This window comes from Diceros bicornis, chromosome 3 (assembly GCF_020826845.1).
Source record: "Diceros bicornis minor isolate mBicDic1 chromosome 3, mDicBic1.mat.cur, whole genome shotgun sequence".
Taxonomy (NCBI): Eukaryota; Metazoa; Chordata; class Mammalia; order Perissodactyla; family Rhinocerotidae; genus Diceros; species Diceros bicornis.
In genome coordinates, this window is record NC_080742.1 from 10,182,160 (window position 1) to 10,205,183 (window position 23,024).

Below are 23,024 nucleotides of genomic sequence, written 5' to 3' on the forward strand. Positions count from 1 at the left end.
TGGGTCTCTGCCTTGCTTCCACTCTGACATTTAAGAGGTCGTGGAGTTGGTCCCAAGTCCTAACAAGTTTATTAGTCTTGCAAGAGTAGGCTGAACTTGATGCTAAACTTGGGGCTAGAAGTCAGGACCCTGCATCCCCGGAACCCCAGCCGGCCATGTTGTGGTAGAGGGGGGCCCCTCTGGGTGCCGTCTGGTTGAGGTACTAGTTGGAGAACCTGCTTTATTTCAGAACATATTCTCTGCTTTTTGAAATGTATTTTGTTTCATAGGCTGCTAAAATGGGGAGAACTGGATTTCAAGATGATTTTGGCTTGTTGCCATGCCAAGCTGAATTAGGCTGCTGGATGACAGGCATACCCCAGAGAAACCAAAGATAAATGCCAATTTTAATAGGGTTGTTTGTTTATCCTTTTCTCTCCAGTTAATAAGTATGAATGGACTCCAATTTCAGTCCAAGGATCATGTCAAAGGCAGGAAGTTAAGAAAAAAAGAGTTTGGGGATTAGTCCATGCTTTTGATACTACTGAAGTTTTGTTAGAAACAGAGATTAAAAATGTTTGTAAATTAATATCATTTTATAGTGATAAAAACACAAAACAATTTTGCCTGCCACATAAATACATAATAGTACCGGTGTATAAATATATTGTTACATAGAAAGTTTTCAAAATTGATGTTCTAAAAAGTATTTCTCAGTTATATTTATTTTTTAAAAGTGTTAACAGGAAATAATTCTCACAGTTGAAAACAGAATAGGCTGGCATGAGGGGTCAAATGCTTGATATTTCAATGTAATCTACCCTTTGCTATATCATCAGTAAGGCCAGTTTTTAGAAATTGACCTCACAGGAACCAAAGAGTAAGCACTTTTAATGTCCTCACAGTTGTACCAGAGAGTATAAACTAAGTGAGATTTTGAGCATTTTTGCTTGCTGATACTTTTTGCTTAATAGTGTTCGCAATAACAGATTTTCAGTTGTATTTAATGTTAGGGATCCTCATTTTAAAACAAACAAAACCAAAAAAAAAAAAAAAAATCCTGCAAGAAATTCATGCCAATCAATAGTTTGATTTACTTTGGAGCAATTGGGACATTCATTATTTTATTTTTACATGGGTAGCTAAGGCAAGTATTCACTTTCTTGAATTACTGAATTTTTTTATGTTATACTTATCGACCATTGAATTACTTTTATCATAATTGGTTTATTGTGTGTACTGTGGCCTTTGGGCTTCTTACATTTTTCACCTAGATGTTATTCATCTTTTCTGAAGGCTACTTTTAAATTATATTAGATCTCATCTTGACCTTTTGACTAGGACTGGTTTTATTTAATAGGATAAGTTGATTGTATTTTGGTAAAAAAAAAATTAAATTATTACTTTGTTATTGGAAAAATAATCCTTAGCAATGATGTATTACCCTATTTTGTTGACCTAAATGTGTTTCAGAGTGATGAAAGCCCATTGACACAGTTGTCAAAGCAAGAGTAATGAATGTAACAAAAATTCATTTGCTAGAAATGTTTGGTATAATTGCTGACATGGTAATACAATTAATACATAATCTTTTGGTGGTCTTTGCAAAGGCCTAAGGGTTTAAATCCTTACAGGGGGGTTAAAAATGAGGCAGTGCCCTATCAATAATACACGTAAGCAAGGATGAAAGGATTTTTCCACACGATGCCTATGGGAAATTACATATGTGCTCTTTTGAGGGCATTTTGCCTTGAATTGAAGTATACTAAAAACTATTGAAACTTATCAAGAGACACATTCCTTTGACTCCTCTTTAAAATTTATGTTCAAAAACATCTTCCACACCATACCCAGTAATATTTTCTTACCTGCCCTCCTTGTGAAACATTATTAATAAAAAGTATACTTGGCAGACAGGAATAGAAATGATAGTGCAGTAGGTGTCACTGAGACCTGGAAACCACAGTCCATGGGGAGGTGGTGGTGGTACCAGCTCAGGGCTGCGGGGACTTCCCACTGAGGGCTGCTGAGTTCTCCCCATTTGCATCCTTCTGGCAAGTTTTGACCCTGTGGACCACCCTCTTCCCTTCCTGACCCTCTTATCTCTTGGCTTCCTTGATGCCTCCCTCTTTCTGACAGCTTCCTCTTTTGCTGCCCTCTCGTTAAATCTCAGGAGCACCCCCACTCCAAGTTTATCCTGTTCTCTCTCAAAAGCCATAGGGTGAAGTTGAAAAAGCACAAGTTTCAGATTGAGACAGAAGCAGTATAAAATTCCAGATGTATTACTTGCTAGCTGTGTGACTAGAGTCATTTACTTAACCTCTCCCTGCTTCCGTTTCTGCCTCTGTGTCAAAGCGATAATGATGCTAATAGAATTGGTGCATCACCTGCAATAGGTACACAGGCTCTGGGACGTAATAGTAGCCCACTAAATGTTAGTTCTCTTATCTCTTCCAGGTAAAAATTAAAGTGAAATTAATTTTATTGACATGTGTCTTTAATTGAATCACTTCCCCATATTTAGCTGTAGCCTCCAGTCATCTGTGATGTAGATTTTCAGCAATAGCTCCACAGCAATGTGGTGTAGGTGCTTCACACACAGTGAGGGGTGCCAAATAGTCGGGGTGAGGATTCAGCAAACTAAAGCACTCTCTAAGCTTCTGTTGATTTTACTGTACACAGAACTTTGTTTTAGAAGAGGCTTTAAAAGGAAGGAACAGGCTACCCCTTTGAGTTGCATATCTGCCTTACCATGACTATTTGAAGATGAAGGATTGTGGTATGTTTTGGCCAGGGGACCCAAGAATGCTGACCTTCTGCTCTGCCTGTGAGGCCCCCAAAGGAGATACTTGTCGTGGGGACTTTGACAAAGTAAAAATGTATTATTAGCTGAGGCTTTGGTCTCGGGTCCCAGTGCAAAGCTCTATTACACTCGGCTAGAAGTGACAGGCTCCTTTCTCCTAAGCAAGGTTGACCTGAATGACCTGGAAACAAAGCACTCCATTAGGCAGGGTCTGATTCCCTTAAGCCCAAATCAGTGTCAGACATTAACACTGTGCAGAGAAAGACTGATCCAAGGCCCAAATCCAATAACAGAAACAAAGGATGCAGATGGAGGGTTTCCCTGGTGTCAAGTACGGCACTGGGCTACCCACCTGCCTCAGGTCCTGCGCAGGGCCAGAAGCAGAGCAGAGCTGTCTGGGGGAGAGGGATGGTGGAAAGATGGTGGCTAGGTGGAGGGGCAAGAAACGAGACCACATCCACATGCTGACCTAATCAAGGTCCACCTATAAAAGCGCAGTCACGTATTAAGATAACGAAAAATCGCAAAATTATTCCATTGATAAAGTAAAAACGTGCAGTAATATCAAATATCATGGCCAAACCAGTGGTCTTACCCCTAAATCAGTGTTCTGTCTGTGTAACCTAATTCATCTCAGGGAGGAGTCAAATGATTGCTTATTGGAGGTGGGCTTGGGAGGAGGCAGGGGTTACCCCTAGAAGCCAAGAATCTTGTACACTGGTTATTGAAACACCCGCTAAATAGTCCCCCTTTCTAATCCCTAGCTTCTCTCAATCAGTTACCTACACTACTGACAAGTGTTCTTTCCTCCTGCCTAAAACCTTCAATAGGTCCACATTGTTCTCAGGTTCATGTTCAGACTCATAAATTGGTTGTTGCTCAAGGCCCTTTGCACTCGGGTTCCAAATGACCTCTGTAGACTCCCCTCTTTGCCATACTCCCTGCCCCCCATCATCACTGTGCCTGTAGCTTCATTGCTCAACTAGGGGGGACACACCACCCACTTTGTCATTGCCATTCCTTTGTTCCTGCCCTTCCCTCTGCTTAGAATGCCCTTCCTACCCACCTTTAAGGCCCAACTTAAGTGTTGTCACCTGTGGAAAGCCTTCCTTGATGCTGCCTTACAGAATCAATTGTTCCTTCTTCTGTGGTCTCATAATACTCTATAAATACTGCATTTTATAGTGGTTGGTGATAGTTTTGTTTTTCCCATCAGGGTGTGGGCTGAGATCCGTTATGGTAGGAAACGTGTCTTATTTACATTTCATTCTTTTTTCCTTATTTATATTTATCCAATATATTGACACATGCATAGTAAATGTTCAATATATTTGTTGAATTTAATGGTTATTATAGACATAGCTCAAATTCTTGTAGACTGTTTCCTATACACTTCTAGAGAGTTTTTTAAAAGTGGGAACTAAGTGACAAGGAAAGAAAACCTTGATTACTCTAAAATTGGTTTTAATTCCAAGGAAGAATCACTAACCTCTACAACATTAACATTTTGTCCTGATAAAATATCGTTGCATCAGATCCAATGAAAATCTATTGAGTGGTTTTACATATAAGTAAGATAAAGCGTTTTGCAATTTAATACAGAAAATATTTTATAATACATGCATAAATTAAAACATCTGAGATGATTACACATCTTTATTTCATTAATGGAATCATTTTGCAATTCATAGTTGTCTTAATATTTGGGAGCAGCCAAGAGTTCCTGAATTGATGCTTGTTTCTCTTCTCTGAAGGGTTTTTCAGAGGTTGATAGTATGACTTCTGTTTCCAAAAGTCCAAAGTCCAAAAAGCCACAAATCCTCCCTTAGAAAACTGTGGGTGTCTGAATTGGTTGTCTATAAAATGAAACCTAATATGCTCAGCTGTGATTGTTCTCCTCCCCGTCCATGCTGTCCTTTTCTGGCTAATTCTCAGCTGGAATATTTGCAAAGGAAACATTCAGGCTGAGGAGAGGAGAGCTGGAGATGATCAAGTTCTGGAGCTGTCCGTAGCCGAGCCTTTTCATAGCCCAGGTGGGTCTGCTCGCTCTTGGCTGCTCCCATCATCTCTTTAAGACCCTCATTGAAAACTTGGGGCTTTTCAAACACTGTCAAAAGAATTTCTACTCTACTGAATAAAAATTTAAGTAATAATGATAATAATAATACAAGGAGGTATTTTAGCCACACTGTATACATGCGTTACAAAAAACCCTCTATTCCTCTAAACTGCAAAGGGGGAACAGAAGTGACTCTTTTGCTGGGATTCTTTAAGAGGATGGCCACCAGAGTTTTAGTCACCTCTCTGCTGTCACTTTTGAATGAAACCAGCAGAGATGTGTTTTGGCAAATGTATTCATAATTTGTCTTTCCTTGCAGGGCTCCTCCTGTAATTGTATTTCCTATCAGGGAGTCAGTTGGAGTTAATGTATTGATAATCTGCTGTGATTGACGACAAATGTCTTCTTAACATTTTCCCCCACTCTTCAACCCACAGAGCAATGCTAAGAAGACTTTTGGTTTAAAGAATTAAAAGGAAGAACAACTTCTCAGATAAGAAGACCTTCTTCAAAGGTAGGAGTTTGTCTTCATAAAAGTTTTAAATTAGTTAGTAGTTAAAAAAGGGATTATACCATAAAATGATGTGATTATGTAATATTATTGCCATATTTAATACTTTTCAATCCAGAGAGTATGATAAAAGACAGGAGGTAGGAATGCAGATGCGAAAACATTAATCATACTGCTTGTCAAAGAAGATGGATCAAATACATAGGGAAGAAAACCAACCCTTCATGCCCTTTCACAGTAATAAGATTTTTGTTTACCTAAATCATGAATCATAAAGTTCAGAAAATAGACAGCAGAATAAAAGGATTGCTAGTACACAGTATGTTTCTGAAGGAATTAAAGATTTACAAGAATGGAGTTTTCTTTTTGATTCAATCATATATCAAAAATCTTCCAAGAACTTACTGTCCGTACATGATTTTTATTGTCTCACAATGAAATCCAAATAATACAAAAGTCTGTTTGGAAAGTTTAAATATTCCTTTGATATGTGCTTTATGCTTTGAAAATCGCCCCCCTACACACGCATTCCCCACCCCCGGTGCCCACCCTGTTCCCATTTGCATCATTAGAATTATCAGCTCTAGAATGGACTCTACCAGGCCTATGATGCCTTCTGAAAGGCCATCTATTATAGTATTGAGCTTGATGAAAAATATCTTCTTTGGAGATCTGGAACACAGTTCAGAGAACTGTATCTCAACCAATAATGGCTTTCTTAAGGAATTTATGAGAGCATGATTGTTCAGACATTTAGTCCTCTACCTCAATTTCATTTAACAAATAAAGAAACTCTCATGGACTTTAATTAAGAAAAGAAGATTGTATGCAAGATTTTGAGGTAGTAAAATCCAAGCATGTTGTCCCTTGTCCTTGAAAATTCTTAAATCGATTCTTTCAGATGTCGTTTTGTATTTTAAGAGGAAATGATTCATGCCTCAGTTGAATATGCTTCCATTGTGTTGTATTGAAACTGATTTCATATGACTGACTAGTTCTTATGGTGTTTCAAAATACCACCAGAAATCCCCAAATCAGTAACCTGGAAACTAAGAACATTGCTTTGTAAATCAAGTAGCACACACTTTGTTCTGCTTGAAGAGTTCTTGAAAAGTGAAAATTAGTAAAGACTAGCAAAATTGCTGAGTTAGGTAATTATGACCAATACCAGAAGAGCCTTCATTTTATATAAATGCTATTTTAATAGAAAGCTCCCTTAGTTAATGTAAAATGACTTATTTTATAAAGTTTGCATTATACCTATACACACCCCCTCCAACGAGTGTGCATATTCTATAAAATAAGGAACACTTGCAGAGTAAAGCAGTGTAAGAGTAAGATCCATCCATTCTGACAGGGACATGGAAGTCGATACATACCAAATCTCAGTTGTTAGGAATTAGGAATTAGTAGTAATTGTGTTAAGTAAAGTGGCCTACCAATAAAACACTAGTATCTGCGGTAAGTAATGAGAAGTTCTTCTGTAGATAATCTATTGTGTGATATCGAGGAGAAGTAGGAAGACAGCAAAATGAGGAGCTTATTTGTAAATGCTGGTTTCTAGTGAAAGGGGAAAATACAGGAAGACAAGGCAAGCAAAGGGACCACCAAGTCAGGTGGCAGTGATGGGGCTCAATAATGGATGCTTTCCCACTTTTGAAGATGCTCTCATGTGGTTTCTGAGGGCGTTTTCCTGGCTGGTTGTGTTATTTTCTCTTTCATTTATTGCATCAGAGTTATTTGACTTAAAATCTCTATCTTCTAGAGCAACAAGTGAAAAAGTTCAGTTCTACCTTTCTCAATATGTTCTTCTTGTTGATCTTTTTGGCTAGTCTTTTGTTAAATGACTAAAGTGAACTTTCAGTTGTCAGACACTCTTAGAGCCACTAAAATATCTCATTTTATCTTTGTGAATGATTTAATCTGGTTGAAACTAACTGAGTGTCTTCCCCATTTCTTTCCCCTGCTTCACAAAGACTCCCTAAAACTTCCCAAAGTTCTAAAGCACACTTGTATTCAGAATGTCCCCAGGCTATTCAAGAATTCAGCCTCTGACATTAGAGTAAGTTTTTTTGTAGCTACTTAGAGTTTTCAGTAGTTTTTCCCACGTTCACTAGTGCACTGTGGTGCACGCTCCAAAAGGCGTGAGCAGCCAGAACTGTGGTTTGCAAACCCCCACTCCCAGCCCCATATCCTTCTCTCTGGAAAGTGCTACCTCTGCTGATGTCCAGTCACTTATAAAAACTGTGTTCACATTCATCATTAACACTAATGTGTAAGTTCTCTGCAAGGAAAACCTGCCTTCTACCTTGCTTGAAAACCTTGAGCTAAAATGCAGGACAGCTAATGGTGGATTTTCAGTAAACCACCAGAGTGAGGAGGGGGCACCCCTGAAATCACTCCTTATAACTGGCTTTCTGCTCTGGCTACATTTGTGTACATTGGTCCTGGCTGTAACCATAATGAGTCTGAAGAATCACGCCCATGCTACACCTTAACGCATGTTCCCATTTGGAAAGCTACATGAAAAGGAAAATCTGACAGATTATTGGAGTTATTTAATCATTGTTTTTGGTTGATGATTTGAAAATTGTTCTTTCCTTTGGACTCATAGTACTAACTTATAAAAATTATGCATACATCTTAGGAGAATGGTTATTATATTCTGAGTAGATAGTAGTAAAACTGACAACAGTACAAAGACTCTCTTATAATTAAGTTGATTTGTAAATGTGAATCAATATTTTATTACAAAGCCCAAATAGGACTACTGTTTTTAATACTATTTAACAGTAAAGTGGTCTTTTAAAATTTTGTCCTACAGGATCATTTTAAAGCTGAGAAGTTTTATCTCATGTTACTTGACATCAGACGAATCTAGGGGACATATGTCATCCACAAAAGGAGTACTCGCCTCACGAAACTAGAGATGAAAGGCTCATAAATAAAAAGTTACCCTGGGAAGCCTAGAATGTACAAAAACCAAGATAGGGATCTAAATCTAAGCAGAGGATATTCATCTCTTTATTGGTTTGTGCCAGTTAAAATTGATTAGGTATTGAGTCAGCTAGAAAACCAGAACGATCTTTTCTTATACTTATTGACTTACTCCCTCTTCACCTTGAAATATGAGGGCAAGCTCCAGATTTCAATTCAACGACATCTCTGGAAACATTAGCACACTTGGACAGCCCCACCATTGTGATCATGGCAGACTTCATGGAATACTGCTCACCACCAAAGTCCAGCATTCCTGAAAGCCAGATGAGAGAGATGAATATTCTGTTCTTCCATCCCGGTGTACTGCCCAGCTTTCCATTTCCACGTGGAGTCTGAGTAACACCCTGTGACCTAGGGTCGGATGGAAGCCTGTTAAATCTCATGTACAGCGTTTCTGAGGGAGGTTGAATTATAATACACTTCCTGATACTTATCTCTGAGTTATGATGGCATCCATGATTGAGATGCCTTTATTGATTACGTCTTTTCTGCCCCTTGCATCCTGTCCTCGTCATTCTTATGGAACACAACCATTTTTCTTTGAAAACCCACCTATTCCCTCCCACTACTCTGGGTAGCTCAGTTTGGTAGCTGTCTTAGAAAGAGCAGTTGAAAGGTATCTGAAGAAAGACGTCAGCATTCTCTTTTGGGAGATCGTGGGAGGTGGGTAGTTGTGCAAAGGTGAGAGAGTGATGAGAAAGGTGGCATTATGTTTTCGTGGCAGCAGCAATTAGTGCTAGTAGTCAGTAGAAGGAATCCTGCAACTTGCCTGAGTTTCTCACCTCTCTTCCCACTGCGGTCTAGTGGGGAGAAATCTCTGCTTTGGAACTGGAGGGAGAGAATTGCCTGAGTCACTGCAGTAGGAAATATGTAGAGACTTAGCATTTACACACGAAAGGGCTGATGCAGTGACCTTTGCAAATAGCACTTTCTAGATACTTACTGGATCAGATTTGTTTGCCCTGCTGCACTTTTGGCTTGTAGTTTTTAAATGTTTTCTATGGTCACCAGAATTAGAGCTGGGATGAGATAAGACTAGATCAGTGGGCCATGGACTTTAATTTGGGAGCTCACTGAAATGACTAGAATTGTGCCACTGAGAGGCGAGAGGGGAACCACTGCCATGTGACCCTTGTTCCCAGCAAGTACAACGTCTACTGAAATAACTGCCTCTGAGAGGAAGATTATTCAAAATGATCATTATAAATGGCATCCCTTATTCATTCAGAATTATGATCTTTATGTTCAGCGTTCTCTTGACCAAAATCAATATTTATTGAACCTTGTGCCCCATAACTTACTGAGTGAGATACTTTGAGTGTTGATAATACTGGAAAGCCTTTAATGTTCAGGTCCACATAAGTCTGTATACACAAAGGTAGACATGTGTGCCTCAGTTCAATGGGTGCTTTATCAGACCCTTCCTTCCAGCATCTGGACATTTCATCCCTGTCTGCTTTTGGAGGGAGTCAAATCCTGACAGGAGGGTTATCTAGGGAACTACCCAGGAGGAAAATGAAGCCCAGTGTGGAGCAGGAGGCCGGGCCCAGGCCCCTGCTGATAATGCAGTATGTTGCTGTCACATCTGACTGCATACACAAATAGATGCTTGGACTTTTTTTTTGTTTTTTTTTTTTTTGCTTTGCTTTGTTTTGTTTTATTTTGCCTTTCACAACAGCATTTGTTTTGTAAGGCAAAGAAAAAATCCCTTGGAAGGATTCAAGTTTTCATATCTGCAGAAGGCATTTCTACAGCTTTTGTCAAACTTAGCTGGCCTGTAAAGCGTCTTTGTTTCTGGTTGACTGTGGCAGAAAGCAAGTCCATAAACTAGCAGGAATACAGGAGAGAATGATTTCTATTGAAAGAGTGGAGTAGGATATGGTGCATGGGGCCAGTCCTGAAAAGGGTTTTGTTTCTTGCAGCATGGTGGAAATTCACATTCATATTGCTGCTTCGTGTTCGTTAGCATGCATGGTTAAACAATGGGGCATGCCAGCCGACGTGGCGGTGTTGATTAATGCATTCCTTGAACGTGTTGATTAATGTGTTCCTGCGATGCCTCCTTAAGCTGCAACTGCACCTGAGGTGTGTGGGGTGAGCCTCCTCACCGGCTGCTGCAGAGTTCACATGGGCCCATGGGCTCACACGGGCACATGGGTCTTCTGTGTATATATTTCACCCCACTGCCTTCATAAATAAAACCATAGACCTAGCAGATTTTTTACAGAAATATTCTCCTCTCACAAAAGTGTTCTATACCATAATCTAGCAGGACTCTATAAACTATGAACTTCATAGAAGGAATGTTCTTTTAGCTGAATGTAAATGCTTGGTGCCATCTCTCTGTTCTGTGGATGATCCTGGCCTGACTTTCATTTTTGTTCTTCTGAAAATTTTTGTAAAGAGAAAAAACTGAAAGTACTCATAGAGCACAATTTTCACTTGAATAATACAGGAAGAGATATGCAAATGGACTGTCCATTAGATGCTTGGTGAACTTGGCATCTCCTTTGGAAACCCACTCTTCCCAGAGGCAGGGATTCCCATCAGCCCAGCCAGGGTAATTCCGTTTCTAGTCCACTTCATTCAGGGTTGTGACTTTTCTTACTGTATTACGAATTCCCATTAAACCACACTTTTTTTTTTCATAGCTTGTTTTTAAAAAGGCCCATCTTGATGAGGTTCTGCCTGGCTAATGGTCTGAAAGAGATCAATGTTTGAGAGTTTTTATTTGTTTAGTATCTTTTACTTGTTATTTGAGACATAGGAATTCTACTGCTACTTTTAAAACTTTCCAACTGTAGATGACAGAAATGATGAGAAAGCCGTCTTCTAAAATGGTGAGAGAATGTCCAAGCAGGGAGGCAATGATTCAGTGGTGCTGGGGTGGTAGTGGTGCCCACTACTTGCTATAGTTGAGGCTCTAACTATAGCATTTTAACAGAAGAAACTGTCAGTGCTGTTCAGAAAAAATACTTTTAAAACTGGGAAAAGCAAAGTGAACAAATTCGTCCCGAACAAGAGGGAACTTCTATATATTAGAGAATTACTGTATGAAAAGGAGTGGTGAAGTCACCAATATTTATCCCATTTAATTATTGGCATGAAATTAATGGTGAAGGATGGCAGTCTGATATTTTGAAGAATAAGACTTGAGTAAAGATTCTTTATTCCACTTAGACAGCAGTGACAAGACCATTCAATAGAATACAAGACTTCTGTTATTTGAATAATGCTATCTAACCCTACATTTACTATTACTTTAAAATGCTTAGTTATGTCTGTCTCACAGGGAATATTTGTGGAAAATTAGAAAGTAAAATATTGAATTGCTTCCTTGGCATTTGTATTCATAAGCTTCTCTTTTGGAGCTCGAGCTACACAGAATATGTGTTTAAATCATCATACTATGTATTTGATGCAGAAGACATATTTGGAAAACTAATCTTGTTTGATTTTTAGAGAACCTTTAATTGTGTGATATGTTTAAAAGAGAAATGCACCAAAATAACGTCTAAGAAGGAGTTCACATTTGTGATTAGACATGCATTTTCTCGTTTTGCTTGAATTCTGGTGGAATTGAAGGGGTAAACAAAGAGAAGCAGCGAACATGATTAATCCATTTTTCTGCGGAGCTTTTGATACTGTTCTGAATAAAAGCCTCGCTGACAGAAGCTGTTAGCCTGGTGAAGGAAAGGCTAGAGGAACAGGTTGTGAAAGGAGAGAATGGAAGGCAGAGAACAATCCACATGGAGAAGGAGCACAGGGGAAATGGTTTCTGCAAGTTTCTATTTATTTCTTTGTCAGTAAGCACAGAGAACACTTAGTTAATGTAGTTTCCTAAATGGCTTTGTTCCCTGGGGCAAAAAAAAAAGAGAAAGAATTTGACAAATATAACTAGACAAAACTACTATATTCAAATTATTCAAATGACCTAGAAAATATATCTAAGTTCCAAGTGCCCTGTAAAATATTTCTTCATTATGTAACATTTCTCTGTTATAGAAAATCCAACTACAGATATGGTTTAATACCAAAAAAAGGTCTTCAAATTGATTTGTTGTGCAAAATAAATTATTTGGCTGGTATATGTTTTTGAAGTTCCTTAAAAAGCTTTCTTGCCATAGGGAGTAGGAAAAAATAAATACATCTTAGACAGCCTCTTGTACCATCCTGGGTACTTAGTTCATGCTCTGTAAATATTTGTTGAATTGAAATGAATACTTGTTATGTACCAAAATCAGAATTCATTTCTAGGGAAAGCTTCCACCTACTTTTCTCTCTGGGTCTTTCCATATGTTGCTGGTGGTTGTAAGTTACCCAGAGCAGCTTTATGGTAAATTGATAGATGTTTTCATTTTTCTGAAAACATGCCTTTGAACATCAGGATTTTTCTTCTGTAGAACAAACCCCAAGTTCAGTAAAGAAGTGGATTTTAAATATCTATGTTATAATGGACTTGCTGATTCTGTCTAAATTATTATTATTATTATTATTATTATTTTTGGTGAGGAAGATTTGCCCTGAGCTAACATCTGTTGTCAGTCTTCCTCTTTTTGCCTGAGGAAGATTATCCCTGAGCTAACATCCATGCCAATCTTCCTCTGTTTTTGTATATGGGACACCACCACGGCATGGCTTGATGATTGGTGTGTAGGTCCGCACCTGGGATCCAAACCCATGAACCCTGGGCCGCCAAAGCAGAGCACGCGAACTTAACCACTACGCCACCAGGCCGGCCCCCCAAATTATTTTTATTACTGAAATGTAGCTGCCTTGATCCAGTAAGTGATTCAATGGACACAGAAAGGGCATGGAAAGATCTTTGTTATAAAGTGTAAACAATTGAAAGACTTTCTTTTATAAAACAGATTTTCCTCAGCTGAGAGTCAAACACAGTTCTTCACAAGTAGAGTGATTGATAACCACTGAATGACTTATGGGACCGTTGCCCATACTCGAACCTAGAATCTCACCACTTTAATGACAACAGGTCAAAGTTTATTCTGGAGTTATTTGAGTTTCATTAATACAAATAAAGTACTAATTTATGGGACCTACATAAGTGCCTGTGTGGTGACCATCTTCATTAATAAATGTTGTTGATTGCTTCTTATATAGAGGGAACTGTGAGAGGTCCTGACAATGCAATCTGCATTATAAGATATGGGTCGTGCCCTTCAGTGACTCACACTCTTTAGTTATATACATATAAATCGACTCTTCACATACACACGTATGTACTAGGTATACACATAAAAAGAAAGAATAAACCAGCGTTATTGACTGTTAAATGTGTGGTATGAGCTAAAAGTGCTCTGGGAGTTCAAAGGAGTGGTAACCACTAGACAGATACTGGGAGCCTGACACAGGTTTATGACTGGTTTGAACTTGAACTGATTACTGAAGGAAGAATGGTTCTAAAACTAGTTCAGAGAAATTAAATTAAAAAGAGTAGAAATTACAATGGGAGAAATGGCAAAGTCTTGAGGGGGGAGGGAGATAAACGTGGTATTGGCATGGCAAAAAGGAAAAATAAGTAAACCAACTTAAAGCAGAAAGTAGACCCAAGAAGTGGACTTTGGAGAGGTGCGTGTTCCTTCCTTCCTTGTTTAATGAATGAATGAGCATTTATTCATTCATATATGAATGAATGAGCTACTATGTTTAAGACATTCACAAAGAGTAGCAAGCAAGCTATACATTAAATGTATACAGCACAATAATTGCAATATTGTGTAATTAGTCCAAAAAAGGTAAAAATAATATGCATACATTTTTGTATGTGTATATATACATATAAAGGTATAATGGTGATATAAAGGCAAATTTGACAACTCTGCATGGTGGCATCAGGAAAATCCTTGAGAAAGAACATCAAAGGTGAGCAGGCATCTTCCAGGTAGACATGGAGAAGGACATTCCAGCTGTGGGAGAGTGAGGCACAGTAGATACCACTTGAAAACTGGCAGTCGATACACTTTGAGTGCATTGGTATGACTGAAGGTGGAGAAGTTGGAGGTGCTCCGAAGGCAGGTTGGGGTGTGCTGTCTGGTCAGGAGTTTGGGAGAGGTTGTAGGATTCCACTTAAGGATTTTGAGTAAGGGATCTGAGTTTACAACAAATACCCTGGCAACTGTGTGTAGAATAGAAGGGTGAAAATGGAAGCTGGAAGCCAGTAGGAGGTAAGAGATAAGAAGATAAGAAGCAAGAGAGCCTGACCCAGGGGCCTAGCAGAGGGGCTGCAGAGAAGGAGACAGTTTACGGTATATTTGAGTGGACGTGTATGCCAATTGGGAAGGAAGAATGAGGAAAAGCAAAACCTAACCTCTGGCTTTAGAGACTGGGTGGATGGTGGTGCTACTGACCAGAACAGAAAATGCAGGACTGCTTTTGAGAGGAAGATAAAGAGTTCTGTCATGAATATGTTGAGTCTGAAATATGTCTGATTGTGAATATGCTGTACTGAGTTTGAGTTATGAACCCATTAAGTTCTGAGTGAGAAGTAATGTGTGCCCACCATTGTTTGAGAAGGTTAATTTGGCATCAGTATTTTAAGAAAATTCAATGAAAGCACATTGAAGATGAGGAAAGCAGGTAGGAAACTATCACTGAGGTAGATGTTTTGTTTCAGTTTAGCTGAGCATTTGTCCCATTATTCCATGACTGTAACCTTAGTTGAGACATCTCTGCCTTAGTTGAGTTCCATTTCTGGAACCCAAAGAGGTGGGTTGGCAGTTGGTCATCCCAGCTTGTCCTCAGAATTAGTACACTTTTTTGAAGAAGAGGGGTGGTTTCTCATGGAGCACATGCAAGGAGAATTAATGCCATCAGTTATCTCCAAGAGAAGAACTGGCCATAGAAACCGAAAGGTCAAAAACTCGTATTAACCAAAGAACCCAAAATGTACGCAATTCAGACTGAAATGACTTTCTCAAAGAGTGATCTGAACAAAGAAAATTTTGCCAAGGGCATAAATAAAACAAAACAGTACATAACATTCCCAAGGGTCACTGGAAACATTTTTCGAAGCAATAACAGGGGACAATATGTCATTATTACTAAGCAGATAAATGTGAGTCCAATGTAAGGGGAAAGAGCTGCATTGTTTCTGTTTCTGTTGTTGTTATGTTCATGGTTCTTGTTTTTTGTCCTGTGGTCACTCTTTGGAAAGGGTGATCAGTCAGACACATGCCAAATGATTGAGGTGGTATTTCCATGAAACATTTCCATTTTAATAATTCCGTCAGATTTCTAGACGAAAGATGGCTTAACCCCAGGCCATGAATCACAAGTCTCAGAAATATTGTCCTAAAGTGATGAGTTGGCTGCAGAGGGAATTCATGTGTACTTATGGACAAATCCTGGCATAATTAATGGCCAAAATCATAATTTTAAATGCCCAAATCATAATTTATATTCATAAATTTTTCATTTTGAGCTTCTAGGTACTTCTTAATCAAAAATCATATCGCTGTCCATTCATCTTCTATTCAATCAATCAAATGGAAAAGAACTGTAGTTTTTTAAAAATAGAAAAATTGTCTAATTTCCCTTCTACTTCTCATGTACGTAGGATAAGCAGAAAAAATCCCCAAATCTGCCTTGGCACTCCTTTCATTTATCCCAGAAGCATGGATGGGATAGTAAGCACTCATGTGGTTCATGCCTTGGATGCACCCCACTTGTTTCTTTCTGCAGCTCTACTAGCTAAATCTTGTTGTTGCTAATGACCTCCCAGGTGTCTGGTACCAATTCTTCATTAGCTCCTGTTGTCCTAGAAGTTATGTTGGTGATCCATGTGGGCCATGGAACATATTTTCTGGAAAACTATCTGATACTTATTTAAATTTCTATAAATTTTGTCTGTGGAGAAAACCCTTCTGGTTTGTTTTCCACATTTTACTTGCATTGTTTTGAATCTGGCTGGCATAGAATACACTTTGGCATCTGTAATGAAATTACGTTTATCATCTGTCAGTAATTTGCTTCCTAATAAAAGGAATGGGAAATGTTTGTTAGGATATAAAATAGCACTATTTTTAAATTGTTCGAACTATATAGAATTCTTTGCAAATGATGGTAGAGAGTTCCTTACAATTTAAATTCATTTTCTTATCAAAATTATCCTTCCTCTTCTTGGTATTATGTAGCCATGCCTTGTATACTTCTTCATTATAATTAAATATTTTACCTCTATTTATAAAATATGGAGAATATTGTGCAGTTTCCTTTTTTATTCTTATAAGGAATTATTTTTAATGAGAATTTATGTCATTGAAATTTAGTTCTATAAAAATATACATTTAATATAAGTAGAATTTGTTTCCTGAATAAAATGTAGAGTAAAACAGAATTTATGTTTTAAATAAGAATTTTCTGTTTCTGAGTTGATAGTATTATATTTTGATCAAAAGTATTTGAATTTTTCATGATTCAGCTTCTGTTGATTCATAAAATACTTCAGTGCCACAAAATCAGCACCATAGTTTCAATCTTACAATAAATTAGAAAAGAAAATGAAGAAATTCTAGGTTGTAAAGCCAGATCTGATATAAACTTTGCCTGGGTCCTTTATTATTAACTTTTATTTCCTCTTGGCCTATGTGCCTCACCTGGGGTAGACATTTGCCGTTCTTTGGAACAGCTCATTTGACCTGTTCCTGTTTCAGTGTTGCCCCTAGTTTAGCACAACATGGAGACAAGTTATTTTCTCAAAGGGTCTCAGCTTACCCAGGGATGCATTTGTCTTATGCCTCTCTGTTTTTTTGGCATATATATATGACATGATGGCATTTTTAGAAAATAGATGTTTATTGTAAAAATAGCATCTAGGATCCTCCAAGGCTATATATAAAGACAAATTAGCTTAATTTCATATAATATATTTTAATGTCTTCTCAATGGTGATGGCCCTTCTTCAATATTTAATAAGGTAAAATTAACACAGTGTTATAATAACAATTGAGAATAATCAAATATGCCCTAAGCAGTATTTTTTTTAATCAGATTTTATTTTCTTTCTTTTTTTAGCCCATGTCTATAAAAAAATGTCAACAGAAGTTTTGGGAAGGGTTAAGTTTTTATGTAGACAGTAATACCTTAATAGTGGAATTGAATATTCCCAGTGATACCTATTTTGAAAACCATTATGTTCTACTGTAATAACAGTCACCTTTTGTGAGGCTCACTATGTGCTACACATGTTCTAAGCACTTTTCCTGTTTTATCTCATGTAATCCTCACAGTAACCTGTTATCTTCATTTGATAGATGAAGAAACTGAGGTGCAAAGTTAAATACATTGCCCATGGACACACAGCTAGGAGCTGGTAGAGCAGGAATTCAAACCAAGATAGTCTAATTCCAGAGCACATGTGCTTCACCACCGCCCCTCTGCCTGGGCAAGAGAAGTGCCCACTAGAATACTTAATTAGTTAATAAGGGGAGCCCTGGGCCTTGGGAGTTCTGGTTAAGGTGCTCTGTGTACATGACAAATAAGGTCTCATATGGAAGTCAAAGCTATTACCCTGCTGCCCATTCACATCAAATAATAAATCTAAAGGCTGTCAAGGTTGTTACACTGCACCCGTGGTTCTAAATATCCATTCCATGTTCATGCACACTGTGTGGAATAAATGGGTGCTACAGAAAGAGAAAAAAATTCTAGGCCAAACAATGTAATACGGTTAGGAATGCTTGCCTGCTACAAAGTGGTACAGTATTACAGTAGTAGTGGGCATTCTTCTTGTCTTTTGTGTGGCTGATTATATCTGGAAAGGAAAGTTCTTGGAATTTTAGTGTCAGTGTGGTTTGCTCACAGGTATGACATTTGTCCACATTCATAGAAATAGTTGTAATTAAATCTTGTTTTTGTACCTTGTCACCCTGCCATCCCACCTCTTCCCTCCTCGAGCTCTTCCGCAGGAACCCAAGCCATGTTTTATTCACACAGTATTTTGAAGGCAGCTAGCTGTCTACTGCTTCTGAGAAGAAATTGCCTGATAACTGCTTTAGATGTGAATTCCTACTGTTTTCCCTACCCCCTTCCCATCCGAACCCAGCGTTTGTGTTTTAATAGAAGAATCTGGAAAATAAATGGCCTTGAAGATCTGAAGGAAGGAAAAATTAAATCCTATCATTAGATGCAAGAAGTAGAATTCCATGCAGAGGAGTTATCTTTTTTGGACAGAGGAGCCTGTCCCACAAATGCCTTAAATCACCACACAGCAAAGCTGTCTACTCATAAATCTCTTTTATAAATCATACTTAGATTATAATCATTTCGTTGATGCCTTTTAGATAACGATAAATATCTACTTTTTTCTTTAAATATGATCATTAGTAATAAAGTATGGCTTTGCAACATGCATTTTATTTAAATTTGCATTTAGTTTTATTAATTATCTCTTTATTATCAAGGGTTTCATTCTAGATTTTACTTACTTTTTCAGTCTCCTAATTAAGTTTGTGCAAAGCCAAAGCCCTTACCCTGACCTCACACTTACTCCTCTCCCTCCACCCTGCTCTAGGTACATTGGCCCCTTGATGTCCCTTGAACAAGCCAGGCACACTCCCACCTCAGGGTCCTTGCACTGTGGTTCCCTCTGTCTGGAATACTCTTCCTGCATATGTCCCCAAAGCTTGCTGCCTCTTCTTCAGGTCTTTGCTCAAATATCACTTTCTGGTGAGCTATTTCCTGATCCTGTGGTGAGCAAGTGTACCTGTGCATGTGCGTACACACACAGACACACATACACACACCTTAGGACCCCTATCTCCCTCTCTGGTTTTTTTTTTCCTCTATAGAACTTAGCACCTAACAAACTATATAATTTATTATTAATTGTGTTATTATCTGTCTCCTCCACTAGAATATAAGGTCCCTGAGGGCAGGAACTTTTGTCTCTTGTGTTCATTAATGTATTCCAGCACCAAGAATACTGCCTGGCTTGTAGTAGGTGTGTAATTTTCTCAATGAATGAACCAGTGAATGAATGAATGAATGTATGCTTAGGAAAATTTGAAGTTCCAGCCCTTTGTCGTTAGCTGAATAAATTCTGCCTCAGTTTGATGTAACACTCTGACTTCCCAAGGTTCAGAAATGTCATAGTTTAGAACTCAGCTTACTCACAAATTCTGCTAGCAGGAGGAAAGGGCACTGTGGCTTTCCATTGTTAAATGCAGAGGTGGGGTTGGAAAACAATCAAAAGAAATGTTCCTCTCATTTTTTGGAGCAAATGAACAAATCTAGCATTTGTTTTTGAGAGAACAAATGCTCTTCACAAAGAACAGAAACTGTACCCAAAAATCTTTGAAGTATGTCACTGATCCTTTAACCAGTAGCTGGCGAAGCAAGTATCCTAGTGACAAACATGGGCTTTGTTGGGATGAAAGCTAATCATAAGTTTACAAAGACTGATTGGGCTTTTTGCTGGTGACTAATTCCTGGCAGTGACACAGAGGAGGCTCTTAACTGGCCCAGACACATATATTTTAAGTAAAGACCCTTGTCCTCAAAGAAATTCGATATTTTGCCAGTGCTCTCTTTTGGATTAAAAATAATGCATTGCTTGAGATATAAATAACATTAAGAATTCTGTCAAAGTCACAGCAGTTTCTATAATAGTAGAGGGAAACAGATTACTTGGGGAGAAGGAATATCATTATTTAGTTCTTAGAGGGTTTTATTTTTCACTAATTCATTTAATTTGCTAGTTGTAAAACCACAAGAGACCATATGAATCAGAACAATGTTCCTAATGGTTTCCCAGTTGCTAGGTCTGGTTTTGTGGTATGAACGTTGAAGCCAGCATGTTTCGTATCAATATAGTAAAAATCTTCATCCCCCCAAGGCCTGCCATTGATGCTGCATTCAGGTAGTGATTTCAGGATGCTGGGAGCCCCCCATAATCTTCCTCTCTCTTGAAAACATATCCTGGCCTACTGGCTAATACCTAAACTTCTCCTGCTGGAGTTTGGTTTCCTTGATTCACGTCTACATTTATTGAGCTTCTACTGCCTTAATCACATATCAGATATGGGATTAGCACCTGAGTCACCTGTATACCCTCCCAGATGCCGGGACCTTGAAGCTTTGATCCCTACTGAAATGAAACCCCTGAGGTCTCATCCATATGTAATGATTTACTGGCTCCATCTTTCAGCTTTTTCCAGGGAAAGATATGCTGAATAGCTGAGGGGAGAGAGAAAGGCTAGCACCTGTGTAAGAAAAGGTGCACAACTAGAAAGAGCAATCAGGAAACCTCTCCAACTTTATAAGTTTACAGAGGCCCAGACTTGTCCACTAGTTATAGGGACAAAAGGATGCCAATTGCTTGAAAACCTATGGTTCTCTGAGTAGTTGCCCTGTTTTTTCCATCCTTCTGAAGACCTTGAAGTGTGTGGAGGTACATCAGGCAGAAGTGCAGATGTCCACCTGTAACCATGTGAAACAAAGAGTTCACCTTTGCTTCTTGCAGCCGCCCTCTGGGAACCCTGTACTGGCTCAGTGTGCTGCTTCAGCAGGTTCAGTGGAGCCCTGATTAAATAAAGTCACGTGCAGAATCCCAGGCTATACAACAGAGAGGAGTGAAGTTGCTCCAGAACCCCTCCTGCTAAGCCTCTGCTCAGTACCCTGAAGAGGCTCTGCCCTGTGATCCTATCCATCCCCTGGCGAAGGATGCTGACCACAGAGAGACTTCGGTCATTGTCACAAATGCTGTTCTCCATCCATGGAAATGGACAGTTTAGCATTGTTTGCAACTGCACAGGCGCAGGAGTCAAACAGCCTATACAGGCAGCGTGAGTCCTGGCTGTGCCAGTAACAAGTAAGGAACATGGAGAAGTAACTTAACCTCCGTGGGCCTCACCTTCCTCATCTGTAAAACGGGAGAATGTTCAGTTTTGGCGAGGTGTAAAGAGTTAACATATGCAAGGGGCCTGGTACAGAGTAAGCCCTCAGTAAAGAGTAGTTTTTGTTTTAAAAATAAATGCATATCAAATGATATAGAATTCCTCAATTTTAGGGGATAAAAAAGTAAAATCAGTAGATTTAATAAGGGCTGAAAAAATCTGACCGTTTAGCAACATTTAATCACTTTTTCTCCCACTCTTAACCCCTGTTGTAATTAGTAGTTCTGTCCCAAATTATATGTGTGTAGTAATTGTGCCCCTTTTTGCTGTAGACAAAAGTTTCATATGTATGGTGATGCAAATGTGGATTTAAGAGATGCTAATATTATAATGAGCCAGAAGTTAATGAACAGGAAACTGAACAAGAATGGGGCAGACAACTTGGCACCAGAGATGGCTTCAGGGCAGGAAGTATAAACCAAGCATGTCCAAAAAAGGGGAAGTGATTCGGAAGACCAGAGGGGTGGGCTGGGCAAGGGGCTGCTTCTGGACTGGCTGAGAAGAGACCTGACTGTGTGCCAAAGGAAAACACAAGTGCAAGGCCACTCCTTGCACCAAGCAAATAGAGTTTGTGATGAAGTACCCATGTACTTTCCCATCACACAAAGAGTCCGTGCACCATTTACCTCAGCCCTTGAATAGATCTATTTTGTCTTGTTTACTCTTGGTTCAAATGTGTTAGTTCTATTACCCAGAGAGATTACAGATTTCTTCAGGGCAGGCACAATGTCTTCTGCTTTATATCCCTCTCCCAAAAGGTTGCCACAAAGCAGGTATATTTGTATAAGGCAAGGTACAGAGGAAAATGGAAGCCACTTTAGGTATTTTAAATAGGGAGTGTATTGGAAAGACTGGAGAAAGAGAGGGAGGGGTGTTGGAGGAGCAAAGAGGAAGAAATGATATCCAGATCAGAAGCTGCTAACGTCCCTGGGCTGGAGCTCATGAACTTGCTCTCACTGTTGCAAGTAGGTTGGAGACACTTGCATTTGCTTCTGGATCTACTCAAGAGGTGCTGTCTCAACGAGGGTTGGAACCAATAAAAAAGTGCTGGTCCTTCGTGGGCTGCTGGAGTCCAGAATCACACCAGCCCCACTGCTGTTATAGCAGCTGTTGTCAACTGCCTCATTTTGAGTCAGAACCAGGAATCTTCTGTCTTTATCATGCTTTTGTGTTGCCCACCGTTTAGCAGATTAGCAGTTAGCAGAACCAAATAGAAAGACAATTGATAAGGGAGCATGGAAATTTAGTTTGCAAACTCCTAGCCCCAGTAGTACCAAGTGTAGTGGGACCGGTGTGGGGCTGAAAGACAACAGATGAATAATTGGCACATGCGTTATAATGGAAAGAACACTCAATTTAAAATCAGAAGACCTGAAATCAAGCCCATATCTAGCACTCGGTAGTCATGTGATCTTGTACAAGTTACCTAATCTCTCTTAGCCTCAGCTTTCTTGCTTGTAATATGAGAATAATAATAGTACTACCTCACAGAGTGGTTGGGAGGACTAAATGAGATAATGCATATGGAACCCATTTAGAAATGATAAAGATCTGTGTGGATGTTAGTTACTTTCACGGACCTGTTAATAGTTCACTGCTTATGAAGCAATCATAAGGGCTTTTTTATAAACTAGAAACAAGAAAAGATTTCTGTCAGTCTCGCAATTTACTGCACGCACTTAGACTTCCTTTATAATACAGGAAAACATTACTGAATTGGGGAGATGTGAGATAAGTGGTACTTGTCAATTTAGCAGA

General features: G+C 38.9%; 1 protein-coding gene across 1 annotated transcript in view; it reads left to right on the forward strand.

The window, feature by feature from the left end:
- Positions 1–23,024, forward strand: part of NRCAM (neuronal cell adhesion molecule) — a 272,550-nt gene that overhangs the window by 124,507 nt on the left and 125,019 nt on the right. The window contains exon 3 of the mRNA XM_058523123.1: positions 5,279–5,355. The gene's annotated coding sequence lies outside the window, so the exon portion shown is untranslated. The remainder of the gene's footprint in view (positions 1–5,278; positions 5,356–23,024) is intronic.